We start from the raw sequence: 21,500 nt of genomic DNA, 5'->3' as shown, positions 1-21,500 counted from the left end.
CAGTAAATTTTTTGGTGGTATTTGAGCACAAGCCTTGTGGTTATAGAAAATTCTGAAAGTGGGTCAAACCAAGGAATCAATTCTGAACAAATAAAATGTTCTAATTGCAATTAGCATTTCATTATTCCATGTCAGCTCTACAGCACACAATTAGAGCAATATGTATGGTTGTTGAGTATTTTGTATTTAGATATAATTTGCACTGTTAAGAAGCAAAGTAAATGTTGAAAGGCAATTCAGCAGATTAGTTTCTGTAGAAAATAAATGATTGGAAACCATTCAAAAAAATTTTATGTCCTTTAAGACAATAAAAATTTATAGACTTAAGGCAAGAGGCCTCATATAATGCATTGAAAGGCTTTGAGCACATAAAATTTCACAGTTCAAAGGACCTTCTAAGTAATTAGTCTTTTGGAGTATACATGTACTGTATTTTTAGATAAATTTATATATTTTTATTAAAAAATAATTGACACTAAAAAACAAGGAGATTATAATCAAAAACATCTTTTCCAATTACAAATCTCAAACTTTTTACTTTATTTTCCTCTGCATTATCTCTATTCATTGAGATTCTGAAAAGCACATGTAGTTGCAAGAAAAATACTTGTTTTATATTTTGCTGAAATATCCAAAGGTATTTATATCTACCTTAGGAAACATACAATCAGAGGCAATATGACACAAACACTTATATCTACTATATACAGCATTGTGTGAGGTGTTATAGGAGTAGTAATATTAACAAATAGAGAAAATTTCTACTCAAGATAATCATGTGGGGAAAGGAAGTGTATGATAAGATTTGAAGAGTAAACAGGTAAAGATGATTAAAAAAGCATTCCAGATGGCAGATAACATGGGGCTTCATGGTAGGAGCTTCAAGTCTTTGAGGGATGACAGTTAGTTCAGATTCTCTAGATCACTGGTAACTAACTAACTAACTAATAATAAATAAACCTATATACCTAGTAAAGCCCAAATTATAGAAGATTTTGAATTCCATTTTATTCTTTACAGCTTATACTGACTGAGATAGCCATTTGGGGCCGTTGATGTTTTTACATTTTTAAATGACATTTTTACTCTGTGTGTGGGTCTGGTGTATGTGTTTGTGTATTCATAAACATGTGTATAATGCTCACTAACAAAGATGGAAAAAAGTCCTATAAAATACAACCCCCTAAGCGCATCCACTAAGATTATTTTAATGTATTTTTTTCCTTTTGTCCCCTTTATATGTAAAAGTAGGTAAGTGGGGGTATCATGTATTAAGCATTATTTTAGGCAGGCATTATTATCCTGATTTGAGGGAGGAGAAAAGTTAATCTCAGAAAAGCTGAAAAACACAGAGTTTGATGATTTAGAAATTTATCCAATATCTTTCAATTAGGAAGTCATAGCCATGCACTAACAAATGGACTTATACAATATTTTGTCTTTATTTTCAATGTAAGGCTGATGAGCTGAACCAGAAAAATGTAATCAAAAGCTAGATTCCAACAACTTACAGATTCTCCCTATTGTTGGAACTTAGATATCTTCAGGTTTTAAAATGTTTTGATAATAGTTTTTAGTATATTCCTTTTCCTGATTTATACAATTTCTATAGAATGCATTTACATACATGGAATTTCTGAGTGAAACTTATAACATTGTGTAATTGAACTGAAATTCATAATGGTTGACACAAAATAAGCTGCCTTAAAGTGTACAAGTCAGTGGCACTTAGCATAGTCACGAGGCTATACCACCCCTATCTAATTCCGACACACTTTTATCAACCAAAAGAAAACCCCATACACATTAATCAAGCAGTCCCCATGTTTCCCTACGATACCTTTAAGTAATCACCAATCTGATTTCTATCTGTATGGATTTACCCATTTTGATATGTAAATGTAATTGTATGACATGTGACCTTTTTGTCTGGCTTTTTTCTTTTGTGTTTTTTTTTTTTGTATATATTTTTATCAGAGTTTGATTTGCCAACATATAGTATAACACCCAGTGCTCATCCCATCAAGTGCCCCCCTCAGTGCCTGTCACCCAGTCACCCCATCTCCCTGCCCACCTCCCCTTCCACTGCCCCTTGTTCGTTTCCCAGAGTTAGGAGTCTCTCATGTTCTGTCTCCCTCACTGATATTTCCCACTCATTTTCTCTCCTTTCCCCTTTAATCCCTTTCACTATTTTTTATATTCCCCAAATGAATGAGACCATATAATGTTTGTCCTTCTCCGATTGACTTATTTCCCTCAGCATAATACCCTCCAGGTCCATCCACGTCAAAGCAAATGATGGGTATTCATCATTTCTAATGGCTGAGTAATATTCCAGTGTATACATAGACCACAGCTTCTTTATCTATTCATCAGTCGATGGACACCGAGGCTCCTTCCACAGTTTGGCTATTGTGGACATTGCTGCTAGAAACATCGGGGTGCAGGTGTCCTGGCATTTCACTGCATCTATATCTTTGGGGTAAATCCCCAACAGTGCAATTGCTGGGTCGTAGGGCAGGTCTATGTTTAACTGTTTGAGGAACCTCCACACAGTTTTCCAGAGTGGCTGCACCAGTTCACATTCCCACCAACAGTGTATGAGGGTTCCCCTTTCCCCACATCCTCTCCAACATTTGTTGTCTCCTGTCTTGTTAATTTTCCCCATTCTCACTGGTGTGAGGTGGTATCTCATTGTGGTTTTGATTTGAATTTCCCTGATGGCCAGTGATGCGGAGCATTTTCTCAAGTGCTTGTTGGCCATGTCTATGTCTTCCTCTGAGATTTCTCTTCATGTCTTTTGCCCATTTCATGATTGGATTGTCTGTTTCTTTGCTGCTGAGTTTAATAAGTTCTTTATAGATGGAAACTAGCCCTTTATCTGATTTATCATTTGCAAATATCTTCTCCCATTCTGTAGGTTGTGTTTTAGTTTTGTTGACTGATTCTTTTGCTGTGCAAAAGCTTTTTATCTTGATGAAGCCCCAATAGTTCATTTTTGCTATTGTTTCCATTACCTTCATAGATGTATCTTGTAAGAAGTTACTGTGGCCAAGTTCAGAAAGGGTGTTGCCTGTGTTCTCCTCTAGGATTTTGATGGATTCTTGTCTCACATTTAGATCTTTCATCCATTTTGAGTTTATCTTTGTGTATGGTGAAAGAGAGTGGTCTAGTTTCATTCTTCTGCATGTGGCTGTCCAATTTTCCCAGCACCATTTATTGAATAGACTGTCCTTTTTCCAGTGGATAGTCTTTCCTGCTTTGTTGAATATTAGTTGACCATAGAGCTGAGGGGGCATTTTTGGATTCTCTATTCGGTTCCATTGATCTATGCGTCTGTTTTTGTGCCAGTACCACACTGTCTTGATGACCACAGCTTTGTAGTACAATTTGAAATCCAGTATTGTGATGCCCCCGGCTCTGGTTTTCTTTTTCAGTATTCCCCTGGCTATTCAGGGTCTTTTCTGATGCCACACAAATCTTAAAATGATTTGTTCCAACTCTCTGAAGAAAGTCCATGGTATTTTGATAGGGATTGCATTGAATGTGTGAATTGTGTCTGGCTTTTTTCACTTAACATAGTATTTTGAAGTTTATCCACATTTCAGTATGGATCAGGACTTCATTCATTTTTTTGTGGTTAAATAATATCCCTTTGCATGAATATATCACAGTTCGTGTGCTTATCCTTTGAGGAATATTTGCTTACTCCCCAACTTTTGGCTTTTCTGAATAGTGGATACATTTATACACAAGAATTTCCTGCATACCTATTTTCAATTTTGGCAGTATATATTGAGGTGTGAAATTACTGAGTAAGATGCTGATTGTATGTTTAACTTTTTGAGGAACCACCCAACTGCTTTCCAAAGTGGCTGCACCGTTTTTTATTCCCACCAACAATATATGAGTTCTAATTTCTCTGTATTCTCACTAATAGTTGTTATTTTCTGTTTTTCTTATTATGAACCATCCTAGTATGTATGAATTGGTATCTCATTGTGGTTTTGGTGTATACCTCCTTAATGACTAATGATGTTGATCATGTTTTCATATGTTTGTTGGTCCTTTGTATTTCTTCTTTGGAGGAATGACTATTGAATTCTTATGCCTATTTCCTTTTATTTTTCTTTTTGGTAGTTGTCCTTAAGAACTGTCTATATATTCTGAACAGTACACTCTTATATCGGACTTGTAAATATTTTCTCCCACTCAGTAGATTATCTTTTCACTTTCTTTATAATGTCCTTTGAGGCATAAATTTTAAAAATTCTGGTTAATGTAATTATCTAAACATAGGCTTTTGGTGTCATAGAAATCCATTGTCAGACTCAAGCTCATAAAGGTTTACCCCTATGACTTTTTTTCTGAAAATGTTATGCTTTTGGTTCTTATATTTAGGTTATTGATTCATTTTGAATTGACTTTTGTAAAGTGTGAGATAGGGGTCCAAGTATAACACAATATATAGGCTCATGCTATATATAGAAACACTGCTTTCCAAAATGGTTATGTTGGTTTATAACTACCATTAGGGAATGTTTGGCCTCTTATATTACCATCTTTACCAACTTAGAACTACATTTTTTAAAAAAGTAATTATTAACTTGATTATCTACTAATCAAATACATGCACACATTCTCTCTCTCCCTGTCTCTGTCACACACACACATACAATCAGTATTAGTTTTATGTTACTATGCAGTAAATTTCCCCGAACTTAGTGACTTTTTAAAAAAAAGCATTTATTGTGCTCAGTTTCTGTGTAATGGAATTTGGAATTGGCTTGGCTGGGTGTTTTCTGGCTCAGGATTTCTCATGAAATTGCAGTCAGCTATCAGCAGGAGCTGCAGCCATCCAACAGCTTGACCGAGGTTGAAGAATACACTTCCAAGGTCTGTCACTCACATGGATGGCAAATTGGTGCTAACTATTGGCATGAGGCTTCAGATTTCTTCCTGACGATGTTTCTAAAATGCTGCTTGAGTGCCCTCATAATATGATACCTGGATGTCCTCAGGATGAATAATACAAAAGATTAAAGCAGAAACTTAAATGCTTCCTTAGGAGTTACCTATTAGGGGTGCTTTGGTGGGTCAACTGGTTAAGTGTCTGACTCTTGATTTCTGCTCAGATCATGATCTCATAAGATGGAGCCCTGTGCCAGGCTCTGTGCAGCTTAAGATTCTCTTTCTCCCTCTCCATTTGCCCCTCAGCTCCACTGCTTGCACTTACTCTCTTAAAAAAAAAAAAAATTACCTGTTACTTTCACAGAGCTTTTCTTTTAATTCAATTTATTTTTTTTTGGAAATTTATTTATTTATTTCAGAGGAGGGGCCAAGGGAGAGTGAGAAAGAGAATCTTAAGCAGAATCCGCACGCAGTATGAAGCTCCATGTCATGACTCCACTATCATGATCAGAGCTGAAACCAAGAGTCAGACACAACTGACTGTACCATCCAGGTGCCCCTTAATTTATTTAAGCAACAACAAAAAACAAAAGCAATTCACCCATTTTTCCTACCTCTCAGCTCTATCTCTAGCAGCTACTAATATAGTCTCTGTATCTATAAGCTTAGTTTTTATATTTAATTTTTAAAATATTCTACATAGAACAGACATCATATGGCATGTGTTGTTCTCTTATCAAATTATAATAATGCCCTCAAGGTCCATCCATGTTGTTCCAAATGGAAAGATTTAATTATTTTATGGTTGAATATGTATATATGTGTGTATACATATATATGTGTGTGTGTATATCTGTCGAACCCATCTAGTATATATTTTCAGTTCAGTTAGTGTATTCTTCAAATCTGTAGCTTCTGTTTGGTACTTTCTTCTATTCTCTATATCTGTTGAAGTTCTCATTGTGTTCATCCATTCTACTTCTTGGTTCGGTGAGCTTTTTATGACCATTACTTTGATCTCTTCATCAGGTAATTAAGGGTGTGTGTGTGTGTGTGTGTGTGTGTGTGTGTGTTTTGTCTTGTTCTTTCATTTGAAACATACTCCTCTGTTTATGCTTGATTCTGTTGGTTTCTATATAGTTGATGAAACAGTCACCTCTCACAGTTGACAAGGAGTAGCTTTGTGTAAAAGATGCACTTTGTTGTTCAACCTTGCCTGAGCTCCTGGTTGGCTTGCAAACCTTTGTGCTTGTCCAAGCAGCCTATTGTATTTTTAGACATTCTCAGTAGTTGAGTATGTGCCAATACCTGTCAGTGTCCAAAAAAAGAGTGTATTGGCACCTAGATTCAAGCTGAGTGGAATCTAGACCTCAGCCATCAGCTTTTAAAAAAATATGCAAATATATACAGTTCTGTGGTGGCCCGGCAAATGTGAGACCCCCAGGTGATCTGAAGGTGTATTTTTATTTTCCTTTCTATTATTACTATTATTACTATTACTCTTATTATTAGTAGTAGTAGTTGGCCATAAGAGTAAGCTCTAATTCAATGTGGAAGGAGACTATTAAGAAGAGAGAATTTGGGGGAACCACCTTAGTGGCTGGCTAACTTAGTCCCTTATTTTCTTAGTTTACATGCCAAGTATACTCAGTCTCTCTAGAGCTCACCATATTTTCATCCTTTGCAGTCCAGCATTTTTATTAAGCAGGTCATGTCCAGATCTCGAAAAGCCTCCTCAGACATGGTTCCTTGGTTATAGTTCTTTGAGTATATGTATATATTCATACACAAAATTAAATATATTCAATATATTCATATATACCTATATAAATATAAAAATACATATATACATTTCCTAGGTATATATGTCTTATGTATTTGAATACTGATTTGACTAACATTCCCAGGACATGATTTCAGATTTATTAATTTTATTGTGAATAATGTGTTTATGTATACCATTTATCTTCTGTAGCCTTTGTGTATTTTTAAAATATACATTTGTATAATTCAATTATTAGTTTTATTATCTTTTTTTAAAACATAAGACCAATTTTTTGGCTTTAATTATTTTTTTCTTAAGAGAAAGTTTGAATTTTGTGATAAAATTCATCTTTTACATTGCTGTGCTTTCTTTTGTCTCTAGGCTTAGAAACATGTCCACCAATATGGAAATATATCATTGTACATTTTCCCTTCTTCATAGGTTTTTATGTATATATATATGTATAAAAAATAAAATGGAATAAATATATATTTATAAACAAATATATAATATACATTATATATTTGCATATTTTAAAATATTAAATATATGCATATAACATAGGTATATATATTTATTAAATATGTGAATAGATATATTTATTCCATTTTATTTTATTTTCAACTGTTTACGGTGGTAAGTGATTAAAACCAATCTTCCTAAAAGATCATAATAATGGGAAATACCTGTCTTTTATATAAGTGAACATAGTAATAGTCACCTGGGAAGACCACAAAGGAATATTCTTGTATTATTAGAAGGCCATACAACACAGTCGAGAGATGTGAGCTGTCTCATGGATATGACATGTGTCCTCAGCCTCTGTTTCCCCATTGCTATAATGAAGAAGAAGAAAATATGAATACTTCTCAAACTTACTATCTTGTATAATTGTCTGATATAAAGGGAAAGTCATGTGATATAATTCTGCCTTAAGGATTCTGTGAGAGAGTAACCATAAAGGATCTAGCACTGCTTTTTGTTTTTGTGTTTGGTGTCAGGGTAGCTTGCTTGAGAGTGCTGATTTAGCCTTTTCTCCCGGCCAGTGTCCTCAATCTGAGTCAAATGTCAGTTTAACATAGGACAAATTTAGAAGGTGTTTTTTTTTTTTTTTTTTTTAAAGGTCAACAACTGAATTCTTCTGTGTTACCTGTAGGCTTCCATTATTGAAACATGAATCTGTAGGTTACCCAATGTTGAAATGCTTTATTCAGAGCTTGACTTGATACAGTCTTTGTATCTGAAGTATGAAGAGTATGATCCTTCTTTCTCAGCCCTTTCAAGTTAACTATACTATTTTAACACTTAAATGGTCTACAGTTACAGTGTCAAAAGTCATAAAGCAAGTGTGATTGATTACTAATATAGGTTTATAGACAGTTTTTGAAAATTCTTTATCAAGACCTTCACTGTAAATAAGTAGTATAAAATATAAACCAGAGGGGCACCCAGGTGGCTCAGTGGTTGAGCTTCTGCCTTCAGCCAAGAGCATGATCCTGGATTCCCGGGATCCCACATTGGGCTCCCTGCAGGGAGCCTGCTTCTCCTCCCTCTGCCTATGTCCCTGCCTCTCTCTCTGTGTCTCTTATGAATAAATAATTAAAATCTTAAAAAAAGATAGATTACAGAGTACAATATATTAATCTTCATGTATCAAATTAACATGTTTACTCTGTAAATTTGCACATTAGATGTCAAATATATTTCAAAAAAATAATAAAGAGTCCTCCAGTGGAGGGATGATGTGCTTACATTGTCTCTGGTTTGTGAGAATACCAGGCCCCTAGCATGTTTTCATTCAATCACTCTTATTCTTTCTACTCAGTTTTCCAAACAGGATAAACTGATCTTGTTAGAAAACCTGATTGGGGTCCCTGGGTAACTCAGTCAGTCAAGTTTATGACTCCTGGTTTTGGCTCTGGTCATGATCTCAGGGTTGTGGAATCCAGCCTACATCAGGTTCATGCTGGGCAGGAGCCTACTTAAGATTCTCTCTCTCCTTCTCTCTCCCCTCCTGGCCTTTCTCTCTCATAAAAAGACGTAATTGTCATTCTTCTTAAAATGTTCCCCAGACTTCTTTGGGATAAAGACTAGAAGTCATTGTAGAGACTATAAGGCCCTGCTTTTCCAGCCTCACCTCTCACAGCTTTCCCCTTACTTTCAGCAGTTCTCAGGTTACCTACCATACCTCAAAACATGGTTTTCCCTCCCTCTTCTACATGGAACAAACTCCTACCTCATATTCTCTGTTTCCTATCAGTAACTTTTACTTTATTCTTTAGATGACAATTCAGTCATATTTTTCAACATCAAAGCTGTTCTTGACTTCTCTGACTTGGTCAAATTCCCTCATTATAAGATTCATGGTATGCTACCTCCCCTTTGTAGAATTTATCATAGCTGTATTTGTGTTTAACACAATGCCTGGCCCAGTGTTGCTGAAAAAATAATTTAAAATTTAATGTGTTGAACTAATGAACCAGAACCTTTAGCAAATGTTTCCTTAAAGTGCCAGGTGAAAGTAAGTCACCCATCTCTATGCATTCATGACATCTGATTTATACTTACATCTTCATATTTCTGCCATTATATTGAACACATTCTTTTTATGAGTGTATCCTCTTTTCTAAATTATAAGACCTTTAAGGTCAAGAATTTTTCTTCACTTATTTTAATGCCCATAGAATTTCCTACAGTGAATGGCACATAGAAAACAGTGAGTGTCTGTAAAACTAAAACAGTGATTCTCAGTCTCGGCTGCACATCAAAATCCCCTGGAGAATTTTATTTTTTTTTTATTTAAAAATATTTTTTGAGAGAGATAGAAAGAAAGAATATGTGCTAAGGATGGGGAAGAACAGAGAGAGTGGGATAGAGAGAATCTTAGCAAGCTCTATGCCCAGCAAGGTGCCCAATGTAGGGCTTGACACATAGGGGTCATTGCAGGGTTTGAGCTCATGACCCTGAGATTATGACCTGAGATGAAATCAAGAGTCAAATGCCTAACCCACTGAGTAACCCAGATGCTCCCTGGAGAATACCCTTATTCCTTATAAGTTTTCTTTACAGTGGTTGTTGTTGTTCTTCTTTTACTGGTGGAAATAGAGAAATAAAGGAGCTCCCAAGCTTATCTAATGTATGACTCAGGATTGAAACGATTTTTTTTTTTTTGAATAGTACTTCTCAATATATGGTCCTAAAAAGCAGCCTTAGAGACTACCTAGGAACTATTAGCTCAAGTTCATGGGCTCTGTAAAGAACCCAACCAAACAGAATCTTTGATTTTGGGGTCATAATTTGTGATTTAATAAGCCACTGAAGTAATTCTGATGCATGCTCAAGATGGAGAACCACCTGTTGAGAGAAACTGATTTTTTTTTTTAAAGATTTATTTATTTGAGAGAGAGGGAGCAGGGGAGGCAGAGGGCAAGACAGATTCCTCAAGCATATTCTCTGCTAATCACAGAGCCCCATGCATGGTGCTAATTCACAACCCTCAGATCTTGACCAGATGAAACCAAGAGTCAGATGCTTAACAAACTGAGCCACCCAGGCACCCCAAGAGAAACTTATCTCTTAAAATCCTAGAGCTGTACCTAAGAAAAGACCTAAGTAGCCAAAATTTAACCATTGTACATGACAGTGATTTAAAAAAAAATATATCATTTAAGAAATATTATCTACCATTTTTTTCTGTAATATTTCAAAATAATTTGATCATGGATTTGATGTCCACCTGTTCCTTTCTGACCTTGTACACCACACTCTGGCCTCATTTACTCTTCAAGACTGATGCTTAATCTGTGATGTTATATGTGGCTTAGTGAGGATACATGAGATTTGGAGCAAAATATGTAAGATTGTATTCAAACTATTCATACTTAATTTTTTGTTGAAGTGTAACATGCATACAGGAACATAACTATATTATGGGAATAGCCTGATGAATTTTTACAAACTGAACACATCTTTGTAATGTAATGATTGCTCTGATCAAGAAGCAAAGCACTACTGTGCTCCTTTGTAGGCAAGGAAGACCACTGTTCAAGCTTTTAAGGCTTAGATTAGTTTCATCTGTTTTTGTACTTTATCATATATGGATTCATACATTATGTATATTTTTTTTGCTCAACAATAAATTTGTGAAGTATATCTGCATTGTTCAATAAATGGACAATACCTTGTTCATTTTCCCTACTGTATAGTATTCTGCTACATAGATCATAGTTAATTGCCGATTGGAGTAGATACATATGTTGTGTGTATTTGCGTGTATGTGTGTATAATGGATTTTTATATAAGATAATTTATCTGATCACTCGTTTTCCTATTACCCTGTTTTTCTTTGACAACTAGTTAAAAAAGAGATTAAGTTTAAATCAACATCTTAAATTAAATTAAGAGATTAAGATTCAATCAACAAATTTTTGTTGATTACTAAAATTCTGTCTATTATATGAGAAGTATATATATCAATTTAAACATACCAAAGTCCTTGCTCCTTGGCCAGTGATGTCATTTTTTTACAGAGTTAAGAGACTTAGAAATCTAACTAACCTAAGTGCACTGCCATTTGAGAGCTGGAGCATTATCCGATCTTTCTAGATCCAAAGTCCCTAGTCTTTTGATCATACTACCATTGTGAAAAAGCCCTTACATATATTCAAAGATTTATTCTGTACTCTGGCATAATTATTTTCTCATTCATTTAAAATCATATCAACTGTATTTTAATTAAGTAATTATAAGAAAAATAGTACTTGTATTGCATATCATTATTTGCAATATTCATGTAGCATTTATTATACTTCTCCAGCCTGGTGATTTTACATTTCATTTTTGTAGCTGCTTCTTAGTTGTTTTTTTAATAGTTAACTAAATCACTATGGAATGCATTTTGATGCCACAAATTTGAAAATAATAAAGAAGAATAACATATTACAATGTATGATGAAATCTAGATTTGAAATCTTGATGATCGGAATACTTATAGTTAGGAACTAATAGTTAACATTGCTTATATTAAGCAAAGTTATTCGTGTTATTCTGAGTCATAAGTCATAAATAGTTTAAATATTTAGATCCAGTTTATTTTATGTATTTTCACAGTCTGTTTGAAACTATTGGTCCATTTGAATTATTTAACAATTGCATTTTTAAGCCATCTTTGAAATCAGTAGTGTTTTTATATGCACATTTTTTAAGACAAACAAGTAGAAATGAGTATTTAAACTCATTCTAATTTATAGTTTTCTTATTGTTTGGATTAAAAATACACATTAAATGGACTAATGAATAGTTAAATTAACCATTTATTTTACATTGTTATCTCCCTTATTGTTTCTTATGTTTGAGGTCAGAAACTTTAATTAAATTTACTGTCATTTTGGCATAATTAGAACTGTCCTTTCTGCATGATGGGACTTAAATCTTCATGAGAATAAGGTCTTTTTGAATAGAGTGTTAAAAACTGAGTGAATCTTTTAAATTGTGTCTAATAGAAGGAACAAATCATTTATATATGTGATATACTTGCTGTGTTGGTATCTGTCCTCCAGAATTGATGCTCTGCCAAAGAACAGTATTGTTATCCTCTAGAGTTGGATGCATTTATTTCCATTTATGTTCCTACTAGTTTGTAACTCTGCACACAAGACCCTCTTTATGATAAATATCTACTTTAACTAAGAAGGCATCACTGTAAAATGAATTCTGTATGCACTAGTGCCTAAAAAAGTAACTCGTCTCTAGTGAATTATTTAATTAAATTTTAGCCTTAATACTTCAGTGCTTTACAATTACAGACACATATTTAAGAAGTCTGGGGGAGTGCATGATCTGGTCATGAGATTGTCTAAGCTATTAAGCTTCATACACTTGGGATACACAAATATTTCAAATAATCCTGTTAAAAATAAACTCAGGGAAATTTCATCCTAGGAAAGTGACTCTATTCAAATATATGGGGTTTGGAGTTGACGCTGAGAGTATCCTGCCTCCAGAGTGCAGAGAATGCAACTTCTGTTTCTGTTATAGCTGCTGCTGCCACTAAAATGACTCCCTGGTTAACCTCCTCCTTACTAAAGGAAGATGAAAAGGCATGAAACATATATTATTATTATTTTTTTTTCTTTTTTTATTTTTTTATTGGTGTTCAATTTACTAACATACAGAATAACCCCCAGTGCCCGTCACCCATTCACTCCCACCCCCGCCCTCCTCCCCTTCCAACACCCCTAGTTCGTTTCCCAGAGTTAGCAGTCTTTACGTTCTGTCTCCCTTTCTGATATTTCCCACACATTTCTTCCCCCTTCCCTTATATTCCCTTTCACTATTATTTATATTTCCCAAATGAATGAGAACATATAATGTTTGTCCTTCTCCAACTGGCTTACTTCACTCAGCATAATACCCTCCAGTTCCATCCACGTTGAAGCAAATGGTGGGTATTTGTCATTTCTAATCGCTGAGTAATATTCCATTGTATACATAGACCACATCTTCTTTATCCATTCATCTTTCGTTGGACACCGAGGCTCCTTCCACAGTTTGGCTATCGTGGCCATTGCTGCTATAAACATCGGGGTGCAGGTGTCCCGGCGTTTCACTGCATCTGTATCTTTGGGGTAAATCCCCAGCAGTGCAATTGCTGGGTCGTAGGGCAGGTCTATTTTTAACTGTTTGAGGAACCTCCACACAGTTTTCCAGAGTGGCTGCACCAGTTCACATTCCCACCAACAGTGTATGAGGGTTCCCTTTTCTCCACATCCTCTCCAACATTTGTTGTTTCCTGCCTTGTTAATTTTCCCCATTCTCACTGGTGTGAGGTGGGATCTCATTGTGGTTTTGATTTGTATTTCCCTGATGGCAAGTGATGCAGAGCATTTTCTCATGTGCATGTTGGCCATGTCTATGTCTTCCTCAGTGAGATTTCTGTTCATGTCTTTTGCCCATTTCATAATTGGATTGTTTGTTTCTTTGGTGTTGAGTTTAAGAAATTCTTTATAGATCTTGGAAACTAGCCCTTTATCTGATATGTCATTTGCAAATATCTTCTCCCATTCTGTAGGTTGTCTTTGAGTTTTGTTGACTGTATCCTTTGCTGTGCAAAAGCTTCTTATCTTGATGAAGTCCCAATAGTTCATTTTTGCTTTTGTTTCTTTTGCCTTCGTGGATGTATCTTGCAAGAAGTTACTGTGGCCGAGTTCAAAAAGGGTGTTGCCTGTGTTCTTCTCTAGGATTTTGATGGAATCTTGTCTCACATTTAGATCTTTCATCCATTTTGAGTTTATCTTTGTGTATGGTGAAAGAGAGTGGTCTAGTTTCATTCTTCTGCATGTGGATGTCCAATTTTCCCAGCACCATTTATTGAAGAGACTGTCTTTCTTCCAATGGATAGTCTTTCCTCCTTTATCGAATATTAGTTGCCCATAAAGTTCAGGGTCCACTTCTGGATTCTCTATTCTGTTCCACTGATCTATGTGTCTGTTTTTGTGCCAGTACCACACTGTCTTGATGACCACAGCTTTGTAGTACAACCTGAAATCTGGCATTGTGATGCCCCCAGATATGGTTTTCTTTTTTAAAATTCCCCTGGCTATGAAACATATATTAATAAAAAATATTAATGTCAATTTCTATCCATTGATCGATCATTAAAGAGAAGAGTCCTAGAAGCGAGAAGTAAGGGAGGGAGAAAGAAGGAAACCTAAGCTTTGGAAAATAGTATTTGCAACTCTTCTCTTTTTGCAGTAGCTGTCAATGTATTTATTTATCAGTTTAGCACTAATTCAGATGCATCAGATCTATTGTCCTTTGTTTTTGAAATAGTATGTTTATTATAGGTATTCTGAAAATTCTGAAATATACAATGATTACAGTGCCTGGTTTGAGAAATACTGTATTAGCAAAATGCTGTCATACTGTTAAGATCATGTTCTGATGACCCAATGCCCTGTAATCACTCAAAAACTTAGTAGTATAAAACATAAATTTATTATAATTATGGACTCTGTGGGTCAGAAATTCTGGAAGGGCTCACCTGTGCTATTTCCACTTGGGCCTTCATATGTGATTGCTGTCAGATGGTACGTTGGGTAGGGCTGCAAGATGCACTATGTGCTGATAGGGTGGTCAGGTGGAGTACCTGGGGCTGATAAGCAGAAGGCTGGGTCGAAGGAGAGGAACAATGTCCAGAGGGGAGGGATAGTCCTGCAGGGAGCCTCATACCCCCGACCCCCTACTCCTGAATCTTCTACAACTGAATTGCCCAGCCTCCGATGCCTCCAGGTCTAGCTTATACCCTTCTCCATGGTGGCACCTTAGCCCATAGGCCTCCTAGAGTCTAGACACTCATGTATGGGCATAGCTGCTGTTGGGCACCAACTAGTGGTATACGTCTAGGCAGATGAGGCCACCATACTGAGTGCCCAGGCTGCTCTCCCCACCCTCATCACCGTGTGGCTGCCACTGCTAGGCCAAGGCCACAAGGCTATGTCACATCACCATTCCTGGGCCAGCACCCACCCCACTACCCTCAGCTTCCACCATCCTTGGCCCAGTCCATCCTGGCCTGCCTGTATATGGATTTGTTTCAGTGAATGTATGTATAGTATCCTAAATGTATTTTCTTTTTTTTTTTTTTTGACTTTTTCTTTTTTTTTTTTTAAAGATTTTATTTATTTATTCATGACAGACACAGAGAGAGTGGCAGAGACACAGGCAGAGGGAGAAGCAGGCTCCATGCAGGGAGACTGATGTGGGACTCGATCCCCGGACTCCAGGATCACACCCCAGGCTGAAGGCAGCACTAAACCGCTGGGCTACCCGGGTTGCCCTTCTTTTGACTTTCTTTGTTTCTTTTTTTTTTTTTTTTTAAGATTTTATTTATTTACTCATGATAGAGAGAGAGAGAGAGAGAGAGAGAGAGAGACAGGCAGAAGGAGAGGCAGGCTCCATGCTGGGAGCCCGATGCGGGACTCGATCCTGGGACTCCAGGATCACGCCCTGGGCCAAAGGCAGGTGCTGAACCACTGAGCCATCCAGGGATCCCCTTCTTTTGACTTTCTTAATAACATTTTCTCTTTTCTCTAATTCTTATTGTAAGCATAAATAATACAAATATAACATATGTATTGTCTGTTTCTATTATTGATATGGCTCAGGCCAACAATGGGCTATATATTAAGCTTTTAAGGACCTGAAAGTTATGGGGGATATTCCCCCTGGCAAGGGTGGGCACCTCTAACTCCCACAATGTTCAAGGATCAGCTGAATTTCAGGTATACAGCATAATGATTCAATATTTTTATGCAAAATGATCACCACAAAAAGTCCAGTTAACTAGTTATTTTGGTAAATCCAGTTAATTCACTTATTCTGATAAACCAGTTTTAAATAAATAAAGGAATACTTATCAAAGATTGGAATGAGCAGGCTAGAATGAAAATTTGATTCAGTAAACACAAACTTGGTTAGAATAAATGTAAGCGTGTGTTTTAGAACAAAAATATAATTCTTAAAATATAGGATAAGGGATACTAACTGAATGCCAATTTAGATATTTTCATTGGCTATAAGCAATATGAACATAGATTATCATGTGAACTCTAAATACATTGATATATTTTTAGGCTGAGTTAATAAAATTAAGCTCCCTAAAACTGTGGTATTTGGTGTGCTATAGCCACCGGCTACATGTGTCTATTGAACCCTTGAAATTTGCTTATTCCAAATAGAGGTGTACCATAAGTGTAAAATACTCCAGATTTTGAAAGTTTGGTAAAAAAGGAAAAATGTAAAACATTGATAATTTGTCATATTTATGAGAGATTAATATTAATTAATGTTTTTGATACATTGGATTAAATAAAACATATTACTTTATTTCACTTATTTCTTTTTTTTTTTGTAAATATGGCTAAAGAAATTAAACTTATACATGTAGGGATTGCATTATAGTTCTGTTTGGTACTGTTCTAGAACACATGAGGTTCTAAATCCCAATTAAAAGACACTTGAGGGCAGCCCAGGTGGCTCAGTGGTTTAGTGCAGCCTTCAGCCCAGGGTGTGATCCTGGAGACCTGGGATCGAGTCCTTCAATCCTGCATTGATCCTTCGATCCTTCCTGCATGGAGCCTGTTTCTCCCTCTGCCTGTGTCTCTCTCTCTGTCTCTTCTCTCTCTCTTTCTGTGTCTCTCATGAGTGAATAAATAAAATCAAATAAGTAAATAAGTAAATAAATAAATAACAGACACTTGAGATGCTGTACCCAACCAGACACTGTGTAAAAGGAGACAGTCATAATTCTCCAAGATTTAGAAACCATAATGAAGTAATTAGATATCTATCTGTGGAAGGAGAATTCTTGGTAAAATATGAGGCAAATAATAGATATTATGAGTGTTAAAGGACTGTCATAGAGAATAGAAATTAGATGTATTCCTTAGTGTAGAACTACAGCTAGTGTTATCAGATGGCATCAGGAAGGACAGATTTTGACTCAGCATAAAGAAAGTCTTTCTAACAGTTGCTTGTTCAACAATACAAGGGCCAGTGTCAGAGAGAGTATACCTACTTTCTTTGAAATTTTTTAAAAAGGTGAATGGAGGGATCCCTGGGTGGCGCAGCGGTTTGGCGCCTGCCTTTGGCCCAGGGCGTGATCCTGGAGACCCGGGATCGAATCCCACGTCGGGCTCCTGGTGCATGGAGCCTGCTTCTCCCTCTGCCTATGTCTCTGCCTCTCTCTCTTTCTCTCTCTGTGACTATCATAAATAAAATAAAAAAAAAAAGTTAAAAAAAAAGGTGGTTGGATAACTATTATAAACGTTGTGCAAAGAAATTTTAAATTGTTTTAAAAGCTAGATAGGTAAACTCTATTGGAATAGGTTGATTTCAGTGCCTCTCTGAGAAAAATAATAGTTAATCTTAGAAAAAATGATAGTTTTCCCTCTGAAACACATTATACCATAAACATGGAGGAAAGAAAAGTTTGGCTCTCTGGTTAATATGTCGTGTTTGAAATTTTGCAGATTAAATACTCCCTGATTTTCCTTGGTACAGATTTCAACCAAAATCAGATTTACTTTATTTTATCCTATTTTGAAAACAAATAGAAGATAATGTTTTATAAAACAGTAATGATAGTTATTCTTACTAGAAATAGCAAAAATAGACTGTGCACTCATAGAGAGGAATCCACAAGTGGTGTTTTCTAATTATACCAGGAGACAGTAATATTACGATTTCTAATTGGAATTTACACCAATTAACTTCTCATTGCTTTTATGTTGCCTATTTAAAAAATAAAAACAGTTAAAGATTGTGTGTTAGTAAATTAACCAGCTCAAAGACAGTATGTGGTGAAGGGGGCCTCTTAATTAGCCAAATGGAAAGGACCTTAGCATTTCAGCATAAAGAGGGAGTAGAGAATATAATTAGAGTAATGAGGCCATGCATTTTTGAAAATGACCAAGGCTTATTGTCAGAAAATTGAGACTTGATTTTTAAGAGCAAAAATGTATGTTTATATATAAGACTTAATCCAGTGTACCTGAAACATAATGAAGAATTATATAATTGTATTTAGCTTCACTTACTTGTATTTAATTATGTTTAATTTAATTTGATACACATTTTTCTTCCCTGAGCTTTTGAGATTATTTAAGGCTCTAACTGGAGCTTAGTTTGTGTGGAACCCCTACTACATTAAGTACCTTGCAAGCATACATGGCTGCCATTTGTTTGTTGAATAAATGTATGGCCAGGGGAAGGAGGGACCAAAGCTCATCGCTCAGGGAGAGAAGATGCATTCTCTGCTTCTTCTTCTTCTTCCCCAAAACTGTTTCTTCTTTTTAAAAAGTTTTCAACACCCTGTCTCAAAATAAGATGTACTTTAGAGATGATGACAAGCCAGTAGTATTCATGTGAAATTTGATCTTCATAAAGAGATTAATTAAATAATTGAAGCTCTTCACATATAATTTTTCACCTTAAACTAGTTTTATCACATATAATTCTGCACTCAAATTTATGAATAGTGTCTGATTGACATGATTTTAATCACTTTTTTCTTTTTGAATAGGAAAATGCCTATGATATTTCAAATGCAGAAACATTAATAATTTCAGCATAATGATATCACTTTGTCATGATTACTCTTCCTTATATATGGAATTGAGGAACAAATTTTTATTTATTCATTTTGCAGTTGCATTTCACTTAGTATGTCTATTATGTATAATAACACATTCTGTGGGGAGGGCATTTTATTAATAATTTACATGATCTCTGTGAATTCAGTAATGCCATGAGACCAAAATAGTGGGAGGCACGCTTACTTACTCTCCCTTATAATTGACAATTTTTTTTCCTTTATTGGTGTAATGCAAAATATAGGCATATTGCAAAAGGCAGTATGAAGGGGAATTTTTTAAAAATAATGATGTTGTTGATAGTGATGATATTAATAAAGAATAGAAATTTAAAATCTGACCATAATTGACTTATTGTGGATTACATCTGTATTAGATATCCGTTCATAAAATGAAATGAAGTGTTTGTTTCCAAAAATAATCTCCAATTTATATGTTAAAAAACATAGCCCTTTTTTTTCTGCCTTTGGACATTTAGGTTACTTCCAATTTTCCCACTATGTAAATAATGTTGTGGTGATCTCCCTGCACTTAAAACTATGACCTACATAAACCATAGGTCAAATGATATTAATTTTGTAAGGTTATTGAAGCATATTCCTGTAATTATTTCCAAGAAGTTTATCTCAGATAGCATCCCACCGTCTCTGTGTTATTGTGTGTGTACTTTTTAAAAATTTAACCTTTTAAGCATTATTAATTTTTTGGAGTAAGAAAATTGAATAAAAATTTCAGGAGTTTGGTTGAAGGTTTTACTAGATAATAGAGCTGGGATCACAATCAAAGGTCATGATATTAATCACAATGTTAAGATGATTTTTAATGTAAAATATTTTCATTAATCATAAATGTATTTAATAACTATTCACAGAGAACTTACTGTGTGCCTAGAATTATCTTCTGTACTGTGGATACAGCACTGAGCAAAAACCAATGAGAATTCCTTGTCCATATGGTGCTTGCATACTAAGAGAAAATATAGAAAATAGTTAGATAGTTAGATGGTGATAAGTGCTGGGTAGAATTTTTTATTTTACTTTTTATTTTATTTATTTGTTTATTTATTTTTAAATACAGACTCATGGTTTACAGCATAGCACACAGATGTCTGTCTTCTGTACTCATCACTAAACTTCCCTCAGTGGTGACATCTTTCAAAACAATAGCACATTATCAAAATCAGGAGTAGTGCATTCATCAAAAATTCCAGTAGTACATGTATTAAAAATTGCACAATAAAATTAAATAGCCTGTGGATCTTACTCAGATTTTCCCAGGTTTTGCATTCACTCATTTTTTGCAATACCTTTATTCAGAATTCTATTGGATTTTTTCACATATAACCAACACCACCACCTCAACTGAGATTCAGATCTCTTCTGTCATCACAAAGAGAAATCTCTTAGGCTGCTCCTATATAGCATTATCTCCCTCCACTTTTCCAATCCCTGGCATCTATTGTTATCCATCTTTATGATTTTGTTATCAACAGAATGGCATAACAGTGGGATCATACAGTGCATAACTTTTGAGATTGACATTTTTTTCATTTGGTATAATATCCTTAGGTTGCATCTCAATTGTCATGCATATGACATATATGCATATTTTTATTGCTGATTAGTATACAAAGATATATAAAAATAGAAAAGGAAATGCCATTAAGAAGGGTGCAGCTCCCAAGAGAGTGGTTAGGGAAGTCATTCCTGAGTAAATAGCAGCAAAGCATACAGTTAGGGATGTGAGAAAAGACTGATAAACCTCTCTTTGGGGAGAAGTTTCCTAGGTGGAGGAAATATCAAGACCTTGGTCCTATGTAAGAATCTGGAGCAGCAAAGAAGCCCAGTATGACTGGAGCAGAGAGAGAGAGAGAGAAGCATGAAGAGATGATGTCGGTGTTAACAGTAGGGCAGATCTTATAGGGCTCTGTAGACCCTACATGGTTAATGTACCTGCAGAGATTATGTATCAGTAGTGCCTCAATATTCTCCCATGATCTTACTTCCAAAGCTGGGAAGACTTAAAGGATTCTCTCCTCTCTGTGGGTCTAATAAAACTGAGCACTTCATAATAGCAAAATACTTTGGTTAGAATTTTATCTTTAAAAGGATTAAATTAATTTAGTATTCAATTTATGAAATGTTTGTGTTGATTATATCAAATCTTTGACTTTAGCGTGAAGTCAGAAGCACACATACTACTTTTCATTATCCATCACTCACCAGTGCCTGCAGGCATTACTCTTTTCATTTTGAACATTTTTTTTTTCAATTTCAGTGTAGTTAACATACAGTGTAATATATTAGTTTCAGGTGTACAATACAGTGATGCAACAATTCTATACAGTACTCATTGCTCATCATGATAAGTGTACTCTTAATCTCCTTTACTGATTTCAACAATCCTCCCACCCCTCTCTCCTCTGTTAACCATTTATTGGCTCTCCATAATTAAGAATTTGTTTTTTAGTTTGTCTCTTTTTTCTTCACTTTTTTTGTTTCTTAAATTCCACAAATGAGTGAAATCATATGGTATTTGTCTTTTTCTAATTTATTTCACTTAGCAGTATAACCTCTAGATCCATCCATGTTGTTGCAAATGGCAAGATTTCATTCTTTCTATGGATGAATAATATTCTGTTGTATATAAATACCACATCTTCTTTATCCATT

At 35.2% G+C, this 21,500-nt stretch overlaps 1 protein-coding gene across 4 annotated transcripts in view; it reads left to right on the top strand.

The window, feature by feature from the left end:
• Positions 1–21,500, top strand: part of DPP10 (dipeptidyl peptidase like 10) — a 1,275,784-nt gene that overhangs the window by 999,936 nt on the left and 254,348 nt on the right. The gene's annotated exons all lie outside the window — the stretch shown is intronic.

The sequence above is a fragment of the Canis lupus genome, chromosome 20, assembly GCF_048164855.1.
Source record: "Canis lupus baileyi chromosome 20, mCanLup2.hap1, whole genome shotgun sequence".
In the NCBI taxonomy this organism is placed as follows: domain Eukaryota; kingdom Metazoa; phylum Chordata; class Mammalia; order Carnivora; family Canidae; genus Canis; species Canis lupus.
This window is presented reverse-complemented; position numbering and strand designations above follow the sequence as displayed.